At 40.1% G+C, this 24,003-nt stretch overlaps 1 long non-coding RNA gene across 3 annotated transcripts in view; it reads right to left on the reverse strand.

The window, feature by feature from the left end:
* The window catches only part of LOC122809645, a 1,890,825-nt gene that overhangs the window by 1,414,886 nt on the left and 451,936 nt on the right, over positions 1-24,003 (reverse strand). Inside the window, exon 2 of one of the 3 annotated variants that reach the window (XR_006365936.1) lies at positions 7,410-7,524. The exons of the other annotated variants lie outside the window; for them this stretch is intronic. This is a non-coding gene — a long non-coding RNA (uncharacterized LOC122809645). The remainder of the gene's footprint in view (positions 1-7,409; positions 7,525-24,003) is intronic. 3 annotated transcript variants of the gene reach the window in all.

The raw sequence follows: 24,003 nt of genomic DNA on the forward strand, positions 1-24,003 counted from the left end.
GCCTTTTCTCTTCTGTGTCCCTCCTGCCTCTTTTGATTCCAGTAATTTTTTCAAATTAAGCGCAGTTTTGTAAACACAAATAGGGTTCTTGTCAAGATTAGCCAAGTTAGTGTCAGGTGTGTTTAATAACTCCCAGTGTCTTTTTATAATTTCTTTTACCAAATTTGTAAAAGGACTGAACAATATAATGCAAACTGTCCTACTTGTTTGCAAGTTCTTCTTTTTGTTTTCCAGTAAAACCTGACCTAACAAAGGTTTATATTTGGTACCCCAATTTTCTTTAACATAATTGGCCACATTTTCTACCATTCTCTTTGGATACCTTCTATCCAAAAACATCCTTGAAATATTTTCTATTTCCTTTTCCATAATCTCCCGAGAAGAACTCATCCTTACTGCACGGATGAACTGACCCTTCACCACATTTTTAAACACGTGTTGTGGATGACAACTAGTGAATTCAATGTAATCATTAGAGAAGGTAGACTTTCTAAAAATTTTTGAAGTGAAGCCATCATAAGAAGTACTAATAAAAGTATCTAAATATGGAATACCCACTTTGTCTACCTTATATGTAAACTTCAAAAATTCAGTACTAGAATTTAAATAATCCACAAAAAGCCTAATATCCTCTGAAGGCCCCTTCCAAATGATAAATAAATCATCCAGATATCTGGAATAGAGAGAAACGTGTTGATAGAATTGGCAAGGAAACAAAAACCTGTTTTCCCATTCGAGCATGACCAGGTTTGCAAATATGGGGGCACAAGATGCCCCCATAGCCACTCCCCTGGTCTGCCGAAAATGTTCTCCGTCATGACAGATATAATTATGTTCCAGTATAAGCCCCATCATATCTAGTATAAGGCTAATTTTGTCCCAGCTTAACTCTGAATACTTGTGTATTGTACTGCATCTTGTGCCCCCATATTTGCAAACCTGGTCATGCTCGAATGGGAAAACAGGTTTTTGTTTCCTTGCCAATTCTATCAACACGTTTCCCTCTATTCCAGATATCTGGATGATTTATTTATCATTTGGAAGGGGCCTTCAGAGGATATTAGGCTTTTTGTGGATTATTTAAATTCTAGTACTGAATTTTTGAAGTTTACATATAAGGTAGACAAAGTGGGTATTCCATATTTAGATACTTTTATTAGTACTTCTTATGATGGCTTCACTTCAAAAATTTTTAGAAAGTCTACCTTCTCTAATGATTACATTGAATTCACTAGTTGTCATCCACAACACGTGTTTAAAAATGTGGTGAAGGGTCAGTTCATCCGTGCAGTAAGGATGAGTTCTTCTCGGGAGATTATGGAAAAGGAAATAGAAAATATTTCAAGGATGTTTTTGGATAGAAGGTATCCAAAGAGAATGGTAGAAAATGTGGCCAATTATGTTAAAGAAAATTGGGGTACCAAATATAAACCTTTGTTAGGTCAGGTTTTACTGGAAAACAAAAAGAAGAACTTGCAAACAAGTAGGACAGTTTGCATTATATTGTTCAGTCCTTTTACAAATTTGGTAAAAGAAATTATAAAAAGACACTGGGAGTTATTAAACACACCTGACACTAACTTGGCTAATCTTGACAAGAACCCTATTTGTGTTTACAAAACTGCGCTTAATTTGACAAAATTACTGGAATCAAAAGAGGCAGGAGGGACACAGAAGAGAAAAGGGGCTACGAAAAAATGTGGTTTTTGTAGGCAATGTAATAGTATTAATGGCAACAGTATGGTCATACTTGACAATTTAATGAGAACTAGATGTAAGAGTATAGTTGGAAATTGTAATAGTCAGAGGGTAGTATATCTGGCCATTTGCACACTCTGTCCGGCCTATTATATAGGCAAAACAGAGAGAAAATTTAAGATCAGAATATACGAACACCTCTACAGAATCAAGAAAAGAGATACAAAAAATGCACTTAGTAAGCACATTTTGGAGAAGGGACAAGACCACACTTTTACCTTTATGATCATTGACCAGGAGGAAACAACATCTTATGGTGGCAATTGGAAAACTTGGTTATCATACAAAGAAAGTGAGTGGCAGATACTTTGTGATGCCACCACTGCACCTGGGTTAAATGATTTCATAAGTATAAAGCCTTTTTTAAATATGGATAGGACTTCAAATTAATTATTAGGTTTCTGTCCTATTTATTTATTCATTCATTGTTTTTATTCCTGCAATGCACTTAAGGGTAGTTACATTTGACTATAGTATGGTAAATTCCATTGTTAGGACTCAAATATAGCATTTAGTTCCTACAATATTTATTTTAAAGATATCTAAATTTATGAGTTTTTAATTATTTATAACAAGATTTTTAAAATAATGTAATTTTATATTTGTTGTATGCACAGTATAGTTTTTCAAACATGTATTCACAAGTATTTTATATGCATTTTGTATTTCTCTGCACTAGCACTTTATGAACATTCCTGTTTTGATAAAGAAGGTATTTAATCATTAGTATACATGTACCTTTAAGAAGGCAATTAGACAATGTATTTTTTGGCGCCACTTTCATAGATAAAAAGATGTTAAAATGTTTGTTCTTGGTTCTGATGAAATCTGAGTCCTTCAGATGAAAGCGCTTAACCAGGAGAGTGTTATTCCAATTGGAGTTCGTTTTATGTGGACTGTGTGGATCGTGTGAATAAAGTATTTCTTTTTATCCAAAAGAAGTGTTTGGTGGATTACATATTTGGTCCTGTTCGAGCTAAGGAGAGGTTTTCGCCTATTTGCTTTTAAAACTGGGAGGATGGCAAGTGGTCTGTGCTGGGGGAGTAAAAGAAACTCTCCGAGCCTTTTCTTTGAGTCAGAGTAGTCCTGACCTTCCCAGTGAAAATGTTCCCTCATAGTGTGTAAAGTTTCCCCATAGGAGTAGTCTTCAGGAGGAGAAGCTGAGGGAATAGAATCCTCAGTATCAGAATCTTCATAAGGGGAGAAGGAGTAATCTTGGTCCTCAGAGGAGCCTGAGGAAATAAGACACTTGATCAGAGGAGGCATAATCTTCCTCTTGTCTAGGCCTTTTGTCGGGTGGGGGTTGGGAACCCCTGATTAAAGAGATCAAATCTTCAGCCATTTTAAGCATCTGTTTCTTAGGCATGGGGCCTTGAACTGGAGACTGAAGTGCAGTCTTTTTAGGTTTAATAGGAGTCTTAAGCTTAGGATACGTTTTTATGGTGAGCGTCGTCGGTCTGAAGACGCCTTCAGAAACCGAAGGTGTTTCTGCAGCACCGACATCTCTTTCTGCAGTGTCGTCGGTAGGGGCTAAACAAAATGGCTGCGTCGGCCTAGTACTCTCCGCCAAAGGCTCCGAAGCGGTCTCGGGTTCCAAATCTGCGGTAGTCAGGGGCTGCGTCGGAGCCTAACCGGAGACCGGTCCAGCCGAGGCCTCGGAGTCTGGCTTGGGTCTAGGCCGCCTATCCTTATCCTTGCGTTTTTTGTGCACGCCGGTAGTCGGTTGCTCCGACGGCATTGTGTAGTTAAATTTTCTACAGAAGTAGTGTCGTGCGAAATCAAAGCGTCTTTTTATAGTACGCTTATTAAACCTAGCACAAAAACGACAACCAGTGACGTCGTGGTCTGGGCCTAGGCAAGGTATGCAGTAAGAATGAAAATCATTATGAGGTATTTGCTTCCCACAAGAAATACAATTGTTAACTTTTTCTGACATCGGTCTAAGGCAAGAAAAGTTTCCCCAACGGGGTACTTAGCTTTATTGAAGACTTCGGCTCTGAAATTCGACTTCGAAAATCTCAGGAGTCGGCTGACCGGCACTTGCGAACTGCTTCTGCTTTGGGCACCGCGCGGCAAGAAAGACTAAAGAAAATGGCGTCGGATGCATTATATATCCCCTGGCGCACTGACATCAGGGAAGAAGCGACAGCAACCGACGCCGGACCAAGACTTTGGCATTCCGGCCAACTGCGGGACCGCCTGACGACAGGATAACCCAACTGTGATGACTGCAGCAGGGTAACATGATGAACATCCACAAAAGCTCAAAGTACTTTTCTGTGCTGTAGACATTTCCTTCATTTCTTATTTGAATTGTTCTATGTAAAGTTTCATATTTTTCCAAAAGCAAGGAATGATAAATGTCATTTCTTTGTCCATGTCACAGATCTAGGAGGACTTCTATAAATGATGAGTAACCCATACTATCTTTAGCTCTTTTTCTGGTACTGAAAAGTACAGTCACTGTTCAAGTCCACTTGACTTCCAGGCAATCTTCCTTCCTTCCCTTGTTCAGAGTCAGTGGACAGTACTGGTGAGAGCTCACTCTCTTTTCTGCATGGCAACCACACCAAAGGTGGAAGGGACTAATACTATGGACTGGACAGCACTCTTCCAAGTTGATACACATTCTACAAAAACTGCTGAAAATCAAAAGAGTATGCTGGGATTTCCATTGATGTCTGTCTACTCAATATTTGGGGGTAACAGTGCCCAGGCTTTAGGTACTGGGAAAGTGGCTGGACAAAGACCAGGGAAAGAAGACTAAGCATGGAGCTCAGCCGTCTGATGGAAAGTCAGTGGAGATCCTGAGGACAAGTTGTTCTGCAGCCAAAAAAGTGACTTATGACATGGTCACCAATGAAGGAGATCCTGACGGCAACTGGCTATAATGCAACAACCAGCTGATCAGAGATCTGGCTATAGTCTAAGGCGGGAAGCCCACTGTCTGCCTTTGGAGAGTTGGGTGCAAGTGGGATAGAAGAATGAGCAAGACTGCATGTCTCAGAGGGACAGTTCTGAGCTTCACATGACCTTGCATCCTCAGAATTGTCTCACTAAGGTCTCATACATATTGCCTGCTTCTTTAACGTTACAGCTTTTCCTAAGAATCTCTAGCCTTTTTAGCTTGTGCATCCTCTCATGATATTTCTTTCTCTGGGATGTAAGGATCAAACAACAGCTGTGTAGCAGCAAAGGGAAGATCTCAATAAGGGTGACCAGACATCTTCTCCTTCTTCTTCTTCTTTCAGCTTTTTCCCGGTCGGGGGTCGCCACAGCAGATCATCTGTCTGCTCATGATTGGCAGTGGAGTTTTATGGTGTCGAGTTGCCAGCCCGGTGACCAACCTTCCACAGAAGGCACACACACGCACACACTCACACCTAGGGCCAATTTAGAGTGTCCAATTCACCTACTGCATGTCTTTGGGCTGCGGGAGGAAACCGGAGCACCCGGAGGAAACCCACGCGACCACAGGGAGGACATGCAGACTCCGCACAGAAGGCACCCCAGCCGAGAATCGAACCGGAGAACCTCTTGCTGTGAGGCGGCAACGCTAACCGCTGCACCACCATGGCCGCCCTAAGGGTGGAAATTCTCTGAAGCTTTCAGCCCTTCTAAGCAGAATCTTTTTACTGAAAATTCTGCAGTGCTCTCAACTACAAACATGGCTTCACCCAAACAAAATACACAAAGATGGTGGTGATGAACTTTAGTCGGAATTTGTCACCTATATATTAATTTACTGACTGTTTCCAGGGATGCCATGTTACGCTGCAAAATACACAGATTCAGAACTGTAACACATAGCAGGCTACAGAGCAAACAAGAGAAAAAAATAAGAACATAAAAGGGTGTTTACCAGTGCAAATGCTCTAAAATCTTTGCACAGAAGCTCAGTAGATATGTACAATAAACAAGAAACATAATCTTCAGTACCAAAAAAGAGAGATGAAGATACCATGTGTTACTCTCTCATTTACAGCTGAGTTCCTCAAGGGCATAGTAACCCAGTCCCTGGAAGGACACACTGTTCTAGAAATCTGACCAAGAGACAGAAGTTTACTTGCAGGTTCTGCAGCAATGATCCTTAGAATGAACACTTACGCTTCTGCACTACAGTACTCCAGTTTTCACTGGTGATTACTGAAAGAAAAAGGGACGTACGTGGAACTAGGAAACAGAAGCGGAGGGTTAGCATGCATATTGAACAAATACATTCTAAAATCAAAGTAAGGGCAGGAGTTAGCTGCTTTGGGAACTCAAAGTAACATTCATCTGTAACTTCCAATGACTTCCAGTAACAGGTACTGCACTAGTCAAAAAAAGTTAACTGAAACAGGATTACCAGATAGTACTAACATTCAGATGGACTTCTGAACCATCAAAGAAAAAAAGAAAGTAGAAAATGCACAAGCTTATGAGACTGTAAGTACTATACCCTTAACTCTTACCTAATTTATTTACTAAATTTTGCTTGCAAGGTCTGTACAATGCAGCCTGTGGCATACTTTTAAGGGACAACTGTGGTGGTACTTACACCAACTTTGTGTGCGTGTGTGTGTGTGTGTGTGGGGGGGGGGGGGGGGTGTTAGCCTGGTGACCAGAGAAATTCCCCTACTCATTCTCAGAAGTACCATGGAGCTATAGCATACATGAACGCTACCAGCAACTTGGGACAGATATGGTTTTACATCTCATCTGAAGGAGGTGCTCCTGAGAAGTGCACAGTTGTTCCCCCTATGCTGCATTGCACTGTCAGTACTGGAACACAAATCCAAGTGCTTAGTACAAGGATAGAGCCCACAGCTATCTAATCTACTGGGCATCAAAAGAAAGTGTACAACATGCAGGGCCACCAAGAATGACATTAAAGTTTTTAAAGTTTAACAGTGGTGGGAATAAAGCTGTACTGGAAATATCCACCCATTTCCAGTAACCCTGGCAGCTGTTGTTACAAATTCAATTACATTATACTCAGTTTAAGCAGTACGTGTGGATGAAAAGTTCAATGGGACACATTTCAAACATGTAATTACAGATTATTCCTCTTACCCAACATCTCACTGGTGTAAGACTTAAATTTACATAAAAAAAACAAAAGTATGTGACAGAAGAATGCACACTAAGCTTTGAAAAACAGCACTCTAAAATATCATAAAATGAACTTATGCAGAACTTCAATCCAATCAAAAATTATTAGAAAAAGTTCAGCCTTTAGGCCAAAAATTACTACAAGATACTATATATGTATATATTGTATAAACTCTCTGTACCTCTATGAGATAAGAAAAAAATTCCAGGAACGAAGAACATTCTTACTGGATTCAGCCTGAACTCTTTCTGGCTGCAACTGTTCTAGAAGAATGTCCAATGAAAACACTGAGTAACTTGCGAAACTAAACAGATGATGTTACAAGAATTGCCAAGAATTAATCACAAGTATGGATTAAGAAAATTCAAAACAGACCACATGAAAAGTGAAACAATGTAAAAATGAAAAGCAGAGCCTGTACATGATTAAAACCGAATGAAATGTGACTATCATTTTAGGAACATGTTCATATGCTTCTGTGCAAGATCTTCTGGCTTATTTCTTACAGGTATAATGCTGAAAAGTTTATGCAGTACAAATTTCCTTAACTGCCTACCTCTACATGGTGACTATGCTCGCAGTTCTCCCTTCCATTTTTCATTCCAGTCCCCTCATGTCAAACTGAAATAGCAGGCAGCAAAATCTGCTTCTAATCCATAAGGTCACAGGTTCTAGATAAAGATCAGGACTGCGGTTACATATGCAACACTGGCATTAAAATGAAAGATAAAGAATATGTCTGTATAAACAAACACAGCTTTCAACTTCTTTGCTTAAGAATCATGGAGAAAGCCAAATATAATGGGAAGACATAGGCCCAAAATCAGGAACAAGTTTTAAATATTAGTCTAACTCACTTAAAAGGTTAACAGCACAACAGGGTTGAAGCAACATGCACTTTCTGAACAATAAGAAGTATAAATCTCTAATGTCTAGAATTACTGACATACTTTAAACCACAGAGATTTACAAGAAAATCAACAATTTTATAAGGGACAGGAAGTGGCAGCTGGTGACTTCAAATCGGGGGGCTGCAGACAGCAACTAAACGGGTGGAGTTAAATGCAGTGTCATGGGGCTCTATTGCAGCACTTCAACGACTATTACCTGTAATCAAACAACAGATGAACTCATTCACTTTTGTCCCCATACAAGCTCAGTACATATCCACTCATTACAGCAACTTTACTGACTATACAGTATATACCTTAGATGTCTGGCTGCAAAAACATGGCCAACTTTATGCAAAATGGATTCCATGCACCAACCCCGGCCACTTCTTCTCCCTGCACTTCCCCAGTGCCCTCCCCTGCTCTGCCTTCATCCTGGCCCGATACTATCCACATAGATTACCCTTTCTTGCTTTTTCACACGTAGTCTTACTTTTTAATATACACCCCCACACTTATGCTTTTAAAACACCCCAAATTGCTCAGACACTACTGTAATTAAGTCTGAAGGGAGTAAATGAATTATGCTAGGGATCTGGAGGCCACCAGGTCTCCAGAAATCATAGAGTTCTGGATGCTGTGAGGTGCACCTTAAAACTTTTGTACAACCTTTTGATTTAATGATGGTCTCAATAAAAAAAATCATGAGTAAGGAAATATACTGTGTCTCCCCCCCCCCCCCCCCCAAAAGGAAAAAAAAGTTGTATCTAAAGCTTCATGTTCAAAACTAACAAATCAGTAGTTCTCCAATAAACTCAGAAGATAAATGCAAGGATATACAAGTCGATCATATCTGAGAATACTGCCTTACCTTCTAATCCCTCCACAAAGATAGGAAATTCACCCCAGGGATCATGTCAGTCGCCCTGCTAGACAGGGGTCCAGGGAAGTAAATATTGTGGGAAGAAATAGCCAAGGAATTGTTATGGCTAGGCTTGTATAGGCCCTATGTCCAATAGCCTAGTACCAACCTATGAACCTATAATCTTTTATGTACCCCTCTAGTGTTAGATTTCGATGAAAGAAAAAAGCACAGACGGCCACAGCCACATTGATAAAATCTGCACAGAGACAAGGGTACATAAAGACTTAACACAAAAGGAATCATCAGTGAAAAACTTAATGGTAGAACCAAGCAGTGTTAGATGGCTGTACTACTGTATGCAACACTGCCAGTGATCAGATGCTATCACACAAACCTCAGTGTAAGAACCAGGTGCTGTTAGATGGTGACAGTACTCAGTAAGACATCTGCCAATGATCAGCTGTATAAGCCAGAATAATTATTCATCTTGAACAAATGACAACAGTGTCAGCAGTTTTCATACACAGACTACTATCCCTGTGCACAGCAATTAAAGCTATATTTATTGGTGTTATATACTTCATATATCGGAATATAATTAAATAAAAATAAATGAGCAAAATAAGTTATTTTAACCTCTACCATACAGACACACACAAATGTGACCATAAAATACAGCCACCTGTATGACTGTGACTGTACACCTTAAATGTGATTAAAAGAATTAATAAATACATAAATAACACAAAGAAATACCACTGCCAGAGAACAGGAGAACAGCACAATCCAATGTAAACTCCTTCATCATACACATTTCAACTTCCTGTCACTCAAGGAAAAATCTAAAAAAAATAATGACATACGAATGCCCAGAATCAGAGAAATCTATTGCTTTTACAAAGACTTTACCACACATAACTCAATACGACAACTGACTGCTGTTAGATGGCGACAATACTCTTGAGACATCTGCCAATGATCAGCTATCAGCACATCCTGCCAAGACATCCACTTATTGAGTACAATGCAGATGTTTGACTGAAGGCTAGGTCTGAAACTCTAATGTCTGTCATCATGACTGCAATCCTCATTGATATGCCAGAAAAAAATGCAAGCTTTACAAGAAACAGACCAAATGGACAACTGAGTCCATCTACTCTACATAAAAATTGAAATTCCAAAATCTCGAGTTTCAGACTATCGAGCTCAAAATCTCGAGATCTTGGAATCTCGAAATTGTGAACCCCCTCGAAACACCACCCAACACAGTAAAACAAGTAAAGCAAGCCCCCCTGCACCCCCCATGTGGGGGGGGGGGCTGCGCCCCACACACACACCGCAACTTAAATATACCAACTCCAAGATCGCACTACAGTGAGGACAAGGTAAATCTCCTGGTCCTTGCTGTATGCCGATCTCCATTCAGGATTTTGAAGTTTTGAAACTTCAAACATATGATTTTTGAACATATGAAATTCAAAGTTTTGAGCTTCGAAATTCTGAAGGGAACCCATATATACATACATATATATATATATATATATATATATATATATATATATATATATATATATTATATATATATATATATATATATATACACACACACACACACACACACACACACACACACACACACTAGGTTGACCACATAGTCCCATTCAGTTTATCAACATTTCAGAATGCTGAACTTCATATAGTCAAGATCATTCGATCATTGCTTTGCAACATCAGAGAAGGTGGTACAGTGGGGATCGGGGAATTTGCCCTTTTCCCCACTGTAATGTGACCTTGGAGTTGGAATATTTGATTATCAGGGGGTGTGGAGAGGGAAAGGGGGAGGCTTGCCCCTTGCAAAAAAGTAGTTTTTTTTCCCATTTCTGTATTTTTCAGTGCTTCCGAATTTCGATCATATGGTCTCGACCATATGAAATTCCACATTCTGTGACATCGACGTTATGAAGAAAAAAAAAAAATATATATATATATATATATATATATATATATATACACATAGAGAGAGAGAGAGAGGGTAGGTACATAGATTCAAATAGATATATACATGAGAGGCTGAAACTCCACTCCTTTGAAGTTCTTCTCACTCTGGAAAATGTAGACGTTTGTAAAGTTACAGAGACAAGTTTAAAGCCACGGATGTCTTTCACACATTTAGACCAGCTAGCACAGAGAAAGGGACAAAAACTGGAAATGTCTCAGTTTACATCAAAAAACAAACACACCTCAAGGCTGGTTTAACAGTTTGATGCATTTGAGATTCCTTCTTCTTCTTCTTCTTCTTTCAGCTTGTCCCGGTTAGGGGTCGCCACAGTGGATCACCTGTCCGCTCATGATTGGCAGTGGAGTTTTACAGTGTCAAGTTGCCAGCCCGGCGCCCAACCTTCCACAGAAGGCACATACAGGCACAGAGATTCCTGGAGTTGGTAAACACAAATACCCTGAACCAGTTAATCTGTAAATCTACTAGGGTGCTAACATCCTTGACCTGGTCTTCACAAACATAAGAAAACACTGCACCACCCCTGTTTAATGTCCTCACTGGTCAAGTTAGATCAAAAAGCTGTCTCCTTTGAAATAAAAATAAATCCCAAGATCCCAGCTAACCCTAGAACTTTTAGGAAATATTTTAAGGCAAAGTTCCTACTATTAAGTGACACCCTAGCAAAATGTCAAGTCCTCCCAAACCCTAAGTACACCACTGTCTATGTGGAATTCTTCACAAAATCCCTGTAAATCATGCTACTGGCTGCACAGAGATGGCTGTATCTAACTGGAATAAGTACAAGACAAACTAAAAAAAAAAAAAAGGTCAACCTGATGGAATCCTAACATCTAAAGACTGTACAACAAAAAGGAAGAAAATCAAAGCAAAAATCAGAAGTGCAATGTCCAGCAAGCAAAAAAACCCCTCAACAATCAAAACAAGCAACTCAAGACAGCTAATCAAGTTTATGAAAGCCAACTCTGAGGTAAAAAGAATCTTCCAGACCAAGGACAATCACAAGGCATTCTTCAGCTTTGTCTGCAAAATCAGTGTCTGTACACACCAATTTGACAAATTAATTGTAAACAAATCCACCTTTACTAGTAGCCAGAAGATACAGCAACTCTACTGGCTGACAAATTTAACTCCCAGTTTTGTTCCCCTCTCCCCCAGATACTACTCAGGAATATCCTCAACCATTAACTGGTGGACATTTCGAGAAGGTCACCAAAGAAATGGATGAGGGCAAAATGGTGCATAGTGCCTACCTTGTCCTGGCCAAAGCATTTGACACAATTCCCCACTTGGAAAATGAAAACAAAAATCACAGAATTAGGTATAAATCCCTATGTCACCCGCTGAATAGCCAGCTGGCTCAAAGATAGTGCACAAGTAGTTAGGACAGGGGAGTCCACCTCTACAAAAAGGCAAGTCACTAGAGGAGTCCATCAAGGCTCAATGCTGGGGCCTCTCCTTTTTTGGCAACTATTTCTCTGAAGTCAAGGTCAGCATATAGGGCCTCTGCCTGACCAGGTTTGCAGATGACTGCAAACTAGATGCAGTTATTAAACACGCAAAAGCTTAAAATAGCCTCCAAAAAGGCCTGACACAGATTGATAACTAGTGCCAGAGCCACATTCTAAAACTCACTGCAAAGAAATGCATAACAGCATCCTTTAGAAAGTCATCTACCCCTGGAAACTACCATATTAATAACACAACCCAAGAGCAGACCCAGTGGTTAGAGATTTGGGAACACATACACACAGTAAACTGACCTTTGACCATTATGTGTCTGGGGTAATAAGGAAATTATTCTACGTTGTGAAACTTACAAGGAAGGCTATGGCATCTAGGTCCAAGGACGTCATTGTACTCAGCCCTCATCAACACAATCATTTAGTACAACAACTCCTTTGGTATGTACCTGACAAGGTATGTTCAACAACTACAGCATCCACAGAGGTCCCAAACAAAAAGAATACAAGGTGTAAATAAACAAACAATGTGTCCTACGCACACCATCTCAAAGCCCTATCCCTGTACTCGGTCTCCTACAGACTGCTGAGAGGTGATCTATGCTCGGCCAACAAAGCATCCTCTGATCCCACTCTGATCGACCTGTCACATATCTACGAAACAAATATCATCATAATTACCTAATACAGGGAAGTAAACCTCATCAGCAACATAAACAGGACATGCTAGAGGAGCAGGTATGTGTCTCAGAGGCTACCCCTTTTCTGAAAGAGGTTTCCCATCCATGTGAAGCAGAGTTCCTCCCTAACCCAATTCAAGCATAACTTGGACCAGAGGATGGGGAATTGGATATTTAACCCTGGTCTGGAACCTATATCTCTACTAGATAGATGCAGCCTGTAAATACTTGACCAAGCCTACATATACAGTACAGTTGTGTACACTTACCATAAATGTAGATGTTCGAATGTATTCACTGTTGCAGTCATTACATTTGGGTAATCTGCTGGCAGGTTGCCCTCAGTCGGCCTGATTAACAAAGTCTTGGGTCCTGCGTCGGTTGCTGTCCCTACTTCCATGACGTCAGGTTGTCAGGGGTATAAAACATGCATCTGACGCCATTACATAAGTTTTTCTTGCCCCAGATGTCAGGTGCCCCCCTAATGGGGAGCAAATAAAATTAAAAACACAAAAATATACCTCCAACCAAAAGCAAATACACCAAAAAGGCTTTTAAGCATAGTAAAAGAAAGTAGAGGTATAGCCAGAGAAGTAGGGGGCTGGAGGGAGGGTAATCAGGACTGCAACAGTGAATACACTCGAACATCTACATTTATGGTAAGTGTACACAACTGTGTACTTCGTGTTTCACTGTTGCAGTCATTACATTTGAGTAGATTCCCAAAGCTATGGTTGGGAGGAGGAGTTTATACAGCATTAGGGCCAGCTATACGGCCCTGCAAGACAGCAGTGGCAAAGCCAGCTCTGGATTTAAAGAAAATTGGTAAATGATGATGCTTGGTGAAAATATGTACAGAACTCCAGGTAGCAGCTTCTTGAATATCCCTGGTGGAACACCTCTGAGAAAGGCTGCAGAAGTAGATGCAGCCCTGGTGGAGTGAGATCTGATCCCCTGGGGGATAGGTTTTCCATGGTGCTTATAGCAGAAATGAATGCAATGGCTTATCCATTTAGAAATGGTTTGTTTTAAAATAGCCTTCCCCTCTGCCCCTGCAGCAAATGCTACCAGCAATTGTTCAGATTTTCTTCGAGATTTAGTCCTGTCCAAGTAGAATCTAAGTTGTATGTGCACATCTAAGGAATGCAGAATCCATTCCCCTTTGTTCTGTGGATTGGGAAAGAAGGTTGGCAAATGAATGGACTGATTAAGAGCCACACTGGAAACCACCTTGGGCATGAAGGATGGATTGGTCCTCAGAGATACCCTGTCAGCATGAAAGATGATGAAAGGCTCCACTGCCATAAGGGCCTGTAATTCAGATATCCTTCTAGCTGAAGTGATTGCTAAAAGGAAGGCTGTTTTCCAAGAAAGAAATTTTAAGTCTGCAGTAGCAGATGGCTCGAAAGGAGGTAAAGTGAGCTTTTCCAAAACAAAGTTAAGGTCCCAGGCAGGGGTAGGAGCTCTCCTGGGTGGTCTCAAGTTTTTTGCCCCTCTGAGATACTGCTTGAGCAGGGGATGAGAGAAGAGGTGTGGTTCTGTGTTACAGTGAGCTGAAATAGCTGAAGCGTGGATTTTAATAGAGGAAAAAGACAGGGCCCTTGAGAAGCATCTCAGTTAAGTATTGCAAAATCTGAGGTAAATTTAGTGCTGCTGTGCTCATCCCTAAAGATTAGTTCCAGGCACAGAATATTTTCCATTTGTCAGCATAAGATTTTCTAGTACTAGGTCTTCTCGACTCCAAGATGACATCCATCACAGGTTTGCTGAGGGATGATAAGGGTGAATTTAAGTAATTAGCCAGGCTGCAAGGTTCAACGTTGGAAGCTGAGGGTGCAGAATTTGGTTCTACTGCTGAGAGAGCAAGGAAGGGGTCTGAGGCAGGTGCCATGGAGAGATTTGTGACAATGCGCAGGAGTGAGTACCAGTGTTGGCGTGGCCAGTCTGGAGCACTCAAAATCATTCTTGGTTTGTCCTGTTTGACTTTTAGCAGAACTTTGGAGAGCAGAGGTAAAGGGGGAAAGGCGTAGACTGATAGGTTTTTCCAGCTGAAGGACAGAGTATCCACTTTCCAGGCTTCTTTGTGGGGAGTCCTTGTGCAAAACTTGTCCAACTGGTAGTTCTCAGGGGAGGCAAATAGATCTATGTCTGGGATCCCCCATTTGCTTGTCAACATGTTGAAAATCCATGGTTCCAGTTTCCACTCGTGTGGGTCCATGAGATTTCTGCTTAGTCCGTCTGCCAGTGTATTCAATTTTCCTGGCAGGAATTGAGCTTGTAGGTGTACCTGGTAGCTCAAGCCTGTGTTCCACAATGCCATGTCTAGTCTGCGGAGGGGGTAAGAATGTGTACCTCCCTGCTTGTTTATGTACCACATAACCGTGGTGTTGTTCGTCTTTGCCATTAGTTGTCCTGGAAGAATGTAGTCCTTGAAGGCTGTCAGAGCATTCTGTACAGCTCACATTTCTTTTTGATTGATATGTAGGTGCATTTGATTTGGGTTACATTTGCCCTGAATGCACTTTCCTGCCAGGTGAGCCCCCCATGCATAGTCTGATGCATCTGTAGTTAGGGTTTGGTTGTCAGGGGGTAGTGTGAATGGAAGTCCCTTGTTTTGGTGGCAGGCCTCTGCCCACCATAGGAATTCCGGGTGTAGGCAAGGTATGATAGGAATCATTGTTTCCAGGCTGTGACAATGTTGACTCCATAGACTTTTTAAGTACCACTGTAGTTTCCTCATATGCAGTCTTGCATATGGAATTAAAAGAATGCAGGAAGCCATGAACCCCAAGGCTTGCAGTATTTATCTTGCAGATAGCAGGATTTTTGTGGCCACTTGTTTGGAGTAAGTTACCAATTGAATTTGCTTCTCTGGCGTGGGGAAAGTCATCTGGGCAGTTGTACTCAAGCTTGCACCCACGAATGTAATCTGTTGAGAGGGTACCAGTTGTGATTTCTTTTCGTTTATGGTGTACCCCAGACAAATTAGACCCCTTTTTACAAACGCCAGATGATTTAGAAGTATTCCCTGGTTTTCTGCCTGAATTAGACAATCGTCCAGATATGGATATATTTGAATATTTCTTTACCTGCAAAATGCAATAACTGGAGCAAGGCACTTTGTGAATACCCTGGGCGCAGTAGACAAGCCAAAGGGCAGTGCAGAGAACTGATGATGCAAGCAGCCTGCTTTGAAACGTAGGTATCTTCTGCAAGATTCCCTGATTGGGATGTGCAGGTATGCTTCTTTTAAATCTTGAGTTGCCAACCAGGCATCTTTGCCTAGCACAGGAAGTAACTGGTGAAGAGTCAGCATCTTGAATTGTGGAATGTCCAGAAAGGTGTTTAGAGTAGACAGGTCCAGAATTGGACGCCATGATTTGTCTTTTCTGCGTACCAGAAAAAGCCTAGAATAGAAACCTTGTCCCTTTTCCTCTTCTGGTACTGGTTGAATAGTCCCCATGTTTAAGAGGGAAAGTACTTGTTTTTGAGCCTCTGCCCACTGATTTGGGGGCAGGTCTGGCCACCTGTTTGGTGTTGGCAACGTGTGGAAATGAAATCTGTATCCCTGGGACACTATATTTAAAACCCATTTGTCCTGGGTTATGAATTCCCAGTTCTTTGCATGAAGAGCAGTCTTTCCCTCCAAAGAGGTGACTAAAAAGTAAGTGCTTGGTAATTTTAAAAGGAAGTAATTGAGATTGTTTACCATAGGGGGGTGTCTTGTTATTTCCAGATTTGGAAGTGGAGGCCCCCCCCCATTGCTTAGTTCTGAGAGTCCCCTGGGACTGAAACCTGGTGCTTTTGATGTGTCTGGGTTTGGCTTGAGAGGTTCTGGAAGGAGCTGGAAAAGACCAATTCTTAGTAGGCCAGTGCCTACTAAATGTTGGAGGTTGCACTTGTACAAAATCTTTAACAGTTTGCATAGATTTAGCTTTATCATCCATCTTTTTTAGAACTTCTTCAGCCTTACTGCCAAACAAGCGGGCCTGATTTAAAGGAGCATCCAACAATTTTGCTTTAACATGATCAGGCAAAGATTGCTCCTTAAGCCAAGCATGCCTTCTAAGCACAGACCCAGTAACAGCAGCCCTATGAGGCCTCTAAAGAATCAAAACCACACTGCAAAGTATGTTTTCCAACTTGTTCAGCAGAATGCAAAAAATCCTGTAAAATCTTTATTTTCCACACAGTCAGGAATCAACATCATTTTCTGTTTAAGCAATCCAATAGCATGCTGTTGATATTTTAACATATGAAATTGGCAGTTTAAAGCCCTGATTGCCAAGGTTGCAGAAGTATAAACCTTCTTACCCCATCTATCCAGCACCCTGGAGTCTCTATCAGAAGGGGTAGGATTTTTAGCAGTAGAAGCCTTAATGCCCCTGGGCCCCTGAGAAATGGTTTCTGGATCTGCAACAGGATTTTTGAAAAGGAACTTGTTGGACTCAGGAACCCTGTAGTATCTGTCAGGTTTACTAGGAGCCGGAGGCAGGGAATCAGGGACCATACTGGATTCCGAAAACACATAATCAACAATGTCTAGTACAGGAGGTAAAGCCAAAAGCCTATGCTGAGATAGAAGAAGGAAATCCCTAAGCCTCTTTTTTAAATCAGAAAATTCCTGACTTTCCCAGTGGAAATGCTCCCTTAAGGTATGTAAAGTTTCCCCAAAAGAAAAATCCTCAGGAGGGGAAGCAGAGTAAATGGAATCCTCTGCATCAGAATCCTCATAAGTAGGTATGGACAAATCCAGGTCATTAGAAGAGTCAGAAGAAACAGAAATCTGATCAGAAGATTCATAATCAAGCTCAGCCCTAGGCCACTTGGGGGGGGGGGGGTTGACTACCCCTGATTAGAGTAATTAGATCTTCAGCGATTTTGATCATTTGTTTTTTAGGCATAGGAGCCTGACCATGTGGCCTGGGCGTTGTTTTTTTAGACACAGATCGAGATTTAGGCCTTAGTAATGAAGGTGGAGTCTGCTTAATATGCAAGTCTGTAGGCCTGACTACACCCTTAGAAGCCAGTGCCTGCACAGCGGCTCCGGACCTATCCAAGGTAGAGACATCTGGGGGTTTCATAGGTGAAGCATCTCGCGGCATATCGGACTCCGAATGGGTCTCAGTAGAGGCATGCGAATCAGAAGTAGCAGGTATCAGGGGCTGTGAAAGCACCTCACTGAGTACCGGCGAACTGGCAACTGGCTTAGGAGAAGCGTCGTCGGCAGTTTTGGACCTCGGCGGCCTGTCTCTGTCTTTATCTTTGCGTTTTTTCAGAATCCCAGTAGTCGGATGGCTAATCGACAACATTTCTGGATAATTAAACCGAGAACCGAAATAATTAGAGGCAAAAATGTACCGACGACGGATAGTGCGCTGATTAAATAAAGCACAAAACTGACAGCAAGGTACGTCGTGGTCAGGGCCTAGGCAAGGAATACAGTACCAATAAAAATCTTTGTGAGGTATTTGCTTTCCACAAGTAATGCAATTATTAACTTTTACTGACATCGGTAAGGAACAAGAAAAAGTTTCCCCAACGGGGTACTTAGCTTTAAGTTGAAGACTTCGGTTCTGAAACTCGAAAACAAAAATTTCAGGAGTCGGCCGACTGGCACTTGCGAACTGCTTCTGCTTCGGGCACCGCACGGCAAGAAAGGCTGATGTAATGGCATCGGATGCATGTTTTATACCCCTGACGACCTGATGTCATGGAAGAAGGGACAGCAACCGACGCAGGACCCAAGACTTTGTTAATCAGGCCGACCCAAATGTAATGACTGCAACAGTGAAACACAAAGAACATCCTTAAAATAACCGAGGCAGAAAAATACAGCCAGTATGCAAATAAATCCAGTCACTATAAAAATAAAAACAAACAAGTACAAAAGAAGTCACTGGAACCACAAGCAGCTGGTAATGAAGTGGTTTACTAGACTCGAACAACTTTTAAAATCGCTGTATTAGACTCAAACAACTTTTAAAACAGCTTATTAGACTCCAGCAACTTTTAAAACCACATTAGACTCAAACAACTTTTAAAACCATAATTAATGGTTTTAAAAGTTGTTTGAGTCTAATAAACCACTTCATTACCAGCTGCTCATGGCTCCAGTGACTTCTATTTTACTTGTTTAGTATCAAAACTAGTCAGATATATTTGGGAAGCATGGCTAGGCTTAAAAGTCTTCATGTGGTCAGTAGCCGAGTAATCACATATTAACCTATCCATATCTACATGGTCGACAAAGGAAAACAATGAATCACAAGTTATCAAACAGAAATACTTGGAACTTAACGTATTAAAAAAATCTTAAGCTGTTTTTTTTTTTCCTGGGGGGCAAGCCCCCCTGCATCCAACACCTCCTCCTAATTATATATACTAACTCAGCATTGCACTACAGTGAGAAAAGGGCAAATTTTCTTAGTCAAGTTGTACTGCAATCTTGCACAGAATTAAAAGCCTGTATGTGCAACCAGCTAATTGTTGATCACACAATCCAGTTTTTATTCTGTTGGGGAAAAAATATTCAACAAAACCAACATCAACCATACATACATATACATACACACACACACACACACTCACACACACATACACATATATTTATATATATATATATATATATATATATATATATATATATATGTGTGTGTGTGTGTATATGTATATATATATATATATATATATATATATATATATATATATATATATATATATATATATATATATATATATATATATATATATATACACACAACAATCAATTACAGCCACTTGGATGACTGACTAAATGCCTCAGAAGCATGTTTGGCTGCATCAAAATAAATTAATTAATAAATATTTTTTCTCAGGTAGGAATAAAGAGGCAATTGGAAACATGTTTTTTTAGGACTGTAATGAGATGGCAGACTTTAAAAATTCATTGCAGACTTCTGTCAGAAATACTGAGTGAGAAAACTGGTGTAACTAAGGAAATTATTTTTGAGCTAATATACAAGTTCTGACTTGCCTAGGCATAGTAAGGCCTTGCTGAGTTTAATTCTGGTGGCTGCCAAAAAAGCAATTACAGTAAACTCTCAGTTAACCAGAACTCAAGCAACCGGCAAAAAAAATCGAAGAAATATAGTAAAATTTTCATGTGTTTCACTTTCTGCCCCCCACAGAAACATACCTTACATTTTTTAGAATTTTAGAGTTTTAAAAAGGAAGACAGGAATAAATTCCCTCTCTCCCCAACATGAGAAAAGTCAAACCAAACAAAAAGTATAGGGTACAGTATTAGTCAGGCCTATTTTTAATAGTAACTCTCAAGTAACTCGAAAAGTACAGTTGTGTACCTACCACAAATGTAGATGTTTGAGTGTATTCACTGTTGCAGTCATTACAATTGGGTTATCCTGCTGGCAGGCTACCCGCAGTCGGCCTGAATTTTGTTGAAGAGAAAAGGACCAAGGCTAGAGCCTTACGGTACACCAGTGGTAACTAGGAGGTATCGAGATACGAAGAGTGCCACTAAATTGATTGATACCTAGTGCTGTGGGAAGGACAGAAACCATGTTGTGTGGGGAAGAGGAATTCCTCCTGCAGGAGATAGTTAACCTACTAGCATAACAGGCTCTGTCTGCATTAATATGCTTTTCTGAAAGTTGTTAAATCTGAAAGTCGAATGTCTGCCATCATTACTTAGTAACTGCAATCCTCAGTAATTTACCAAAAAAGCCACAAATTTTACAAGCAACACATCAAAATATAAGGCAAAGCATCAGAGACATTCTGCAAAATCAGGAACTGTTGAGAGCATCTACGTTCCTCCCCACACACTCACAAACACACAGACATAAACACAACCACACACCTGAATTAAGTACTTACCTTTCTACATGCTGGCAAAATACTATGCTTAAAAAATAAATAAATAAGAAACAAAACACTTGTTCCCAGATTTGTTCCACCACACTAACAAAGTTAACTCTCTTCACTTTCAGCATCAGGATGTCTCAGTCACCTGAAGCAGTCTGTGCCAAAAGGCAAGGTTGTTCGCTGCTTCATGCAGCAGTCCAGTGAGTCACTTGTTAAGTTATGTCTCTGATACCCTCAACAACAGGAGGAAAGCCTCCATGGACTGGTGGAGCAGGCCTACTCCCAAGTTGTTCTGAAAATAGACAAGTGAACTAAGTAAGTTGCTTTATACATAAGCATACACACACACACACACACACACACACACACACACACACACACACACACACACACATATATATATATATATATATATATATATATATATATACACACACATAGTTTGTCATCAAAGGGAATATATTGTCCTCTCTAAGCATAGCCTATAGTGTAGTACTTTCTCTGGATTTCAGTTTTTTTGTTTTAGAACAAATACAAGAATTTTTTGGTGATTGTGATACTTACTTAGAATATAGAGAACTCAGCTAGCAGTTAAAACTGAATGCAGAGACTGCTCCTGGAATGAACAACAATGTTAATATTAAATGCGCTTTACAATGACTGTCTTAAAGAGAACCTCACAGGTTATTACACCACCCCCACTGAAATTATTAACTCCAGGTTCAACTAACATATTTACTCCTTCACTTACGTCATTTACCTTGTTGTTATTACCTTTACAGTAATTGGTTGAAGCTTAGCTTATTTTTAAAAATCAGTAAATTCATTGTCTAGCATTCACATTTATTTTTTACAGTTTAACCTGCTCTACTGTACTTATTGAGTTAATTGCTCTGTGTCTTTATTCTGAAGAAGTTCTTGCTATCAATTAAAGAATGAAAGCGCTAAATACCAGATCTAACTCCCTGATTTTATTCCTTTAAGCCACTGACATAAATTTTATAATAGGTGCCTATCATACACATATGGGTTCCCTTTTTAATTTTGGAATACTGAAATCCTGAATTTCAGTATTTCGAAATTAAAACACCAAAGTCTTGAAATACCGGGAAACCAGAAGAGCGAAATTCAAAATCCAGAAGTACGGAGATTTTGAATTAGTGCTTCTGGTGTTGTGGTGTGTGAATGGTAAGATGTGAGTTTGGGTATGTATGTATGTGTATGTCTGTTGGTTAGGGGCTTTAGTGTCTGTCAGTGTGTGTTTTGACTGTGATGTGTGTGTGCGAGGGTGTGTACAATGTGTGGGAGTGAGTTGCTTGTGTGTGTCTCACTGTGTGATCTTGGAGTTAGTATATATAAGTAGGGGGTGTGGGGGGTGCAACACCCCACATGGGGGGTGCAGGGGGGCTTATCTGTAGTGTAGGATATTATATTTGAGTTGGGGGTTGTGTGTATGTGTTTGTGTGTGCTGTATCTGTAATGTAGCGTCAGGATTTTGAATTTCGCAGTTTTAAGGTTTCGGTGTTTGGTGTCTTCGGCTATGTAATTTCGAAATAATGAAATTCGGGATTTCAGTATTTCTAAATTGCATTGGGGGGTGTGTGGGGGCGTAGCCCCCCACATATTTTAAATATTTTGAACAATATACATGGATACTTGCAATTCCAATTTATTACTGTTCTCTGAACATAATATATACTTAAACTATGTGGGGGGCTATGCCCCCCTTACTATATATACTAACTCCAGGGTCGCACTACAGTGGGGAAAAGGCCATATATAACTTTCAGTGAAATGTGTTTTCAGTGAATTGTGCACAGTCAAATGTCTTTCAGTGAAATGTGCTTTCAGTGAATAGTAGTAGATCCAGATGTGTGTATATATATATATATATATATATATATATATATATATATATATATATATATATATATATATATATATATATATGTGTGTGTGTGTGTGTGTGTGTATCTATATCTGTGTATATATATATATATATATATATATATATATATATATATATATATATATATATATATATATATATATATACATACACACACACACACACATATGTGCATCTACATATACACACACACATACAGATATATATATATATATATATATATATATATATATATATATATATATATATCAGCGTTCCCTGGAATTCTGTGCATATGCAGAATTCTGAGAACCAGGAACTAAGGCAGAAAGAAGTCAACTATTTGACTTGAATGGTGTTTCTTTCTTTTTTTTTTTTGGTAACCCAGCAGCCAGTGCTAGGAGCTGCCCATAGGTAGGGCAAAAAAAAGTGAAGCTAAATAAGGAAAACCCAATAAAATCAGGGACATCTGAGAGGTATGCTGCTGAGGAGTACAGTTAGATGGGATTTTAAAATGAGATGCCTTCTACCTACCTGGTGTTTGTGAGGTCTCTTGGAAGCCCAGGTATAAGTAATTTAAAACATTATTCAGAAAGAGAAGGTAAACTTCCCTCTCTGCCTTGGAACATTACATATCCCATAAAAACTTGTACATGTAAAGAGTACTTTGGGCAGGCACTACATAAACTCAGATTCTTCTTCATTCTAAGTGATCGGCATTTGGATCAGATACAAAGGAAGACTCATAATCACTGAGATAACCAAGTTCCGCAAAACATAAGGTATTAAGTTGTCCTTAAATTTCAGTACGCACTACTGTGCAAACATGAAGCATACACAGGCGGTTGTGAGCAGCGTACATATTTAGAAGTTGTGTGTGGCTAGCATGGTTAGAACAGAAAAAGGAAAGTACAGTTGTCTACACTTACCATAAATGTAGATTTTCGAGTGTATTCACTGTTGCAGTCATTACATTTGGGTAATCCTGCTGGCAGGTTGCCCTCAGTCGGCCTGAATTCCAAAGTCTTGGGTCCTGCTTCGGCTGCTGTCGCCCTTTCCCTGCTGTCAGGCCGTTAGGGGTATAAAAGATGCGGCCGACGCCATTTTTTTTAGCTTTTCTTGCCCCAGATGTCAGGTGCCCCCTAAAAGGGTAGCCAAAATTTATATATATATATATATATATATAAATACATGCACCACTATAAACTTTACCTTCATCTACAAGCAAATACACCACATAGATTGTATAAATCAGAGAAGGAAAGATAAGTTCCATCAGAAGAAAAGGGGGATGGCGGGTGGGTAACCTGGACTGCAAAGTTAATTCACTCGAACATCTACATTTATGTTAAGTGTACACAACTGTACTATGTTCTTTGTGTTTCACTGTTGCAGTCATTACATTTGGGTAGAGTCCCAAAGCTATGGTTGGGAGGCTGGAGCTAAACAGCGTTAGGAGCGGCTATGAGGCCCTGCAGAAC

Source organism: Protopterus annectens, chromosome 8.part0 (genome assembly GCF_019279795.1).
Source record: "Protopterus annectens isolate FY-2018-M chromosome 8.part0, PAN1.0, whole genome shotgun sequence".
Taxonomy (NCBI): domain Eukaryota; kingdom Metazoa; phylum Chordata; order Ceratodontiformes; family Protopteridae; genus Protopterus; species Protopterus annectens.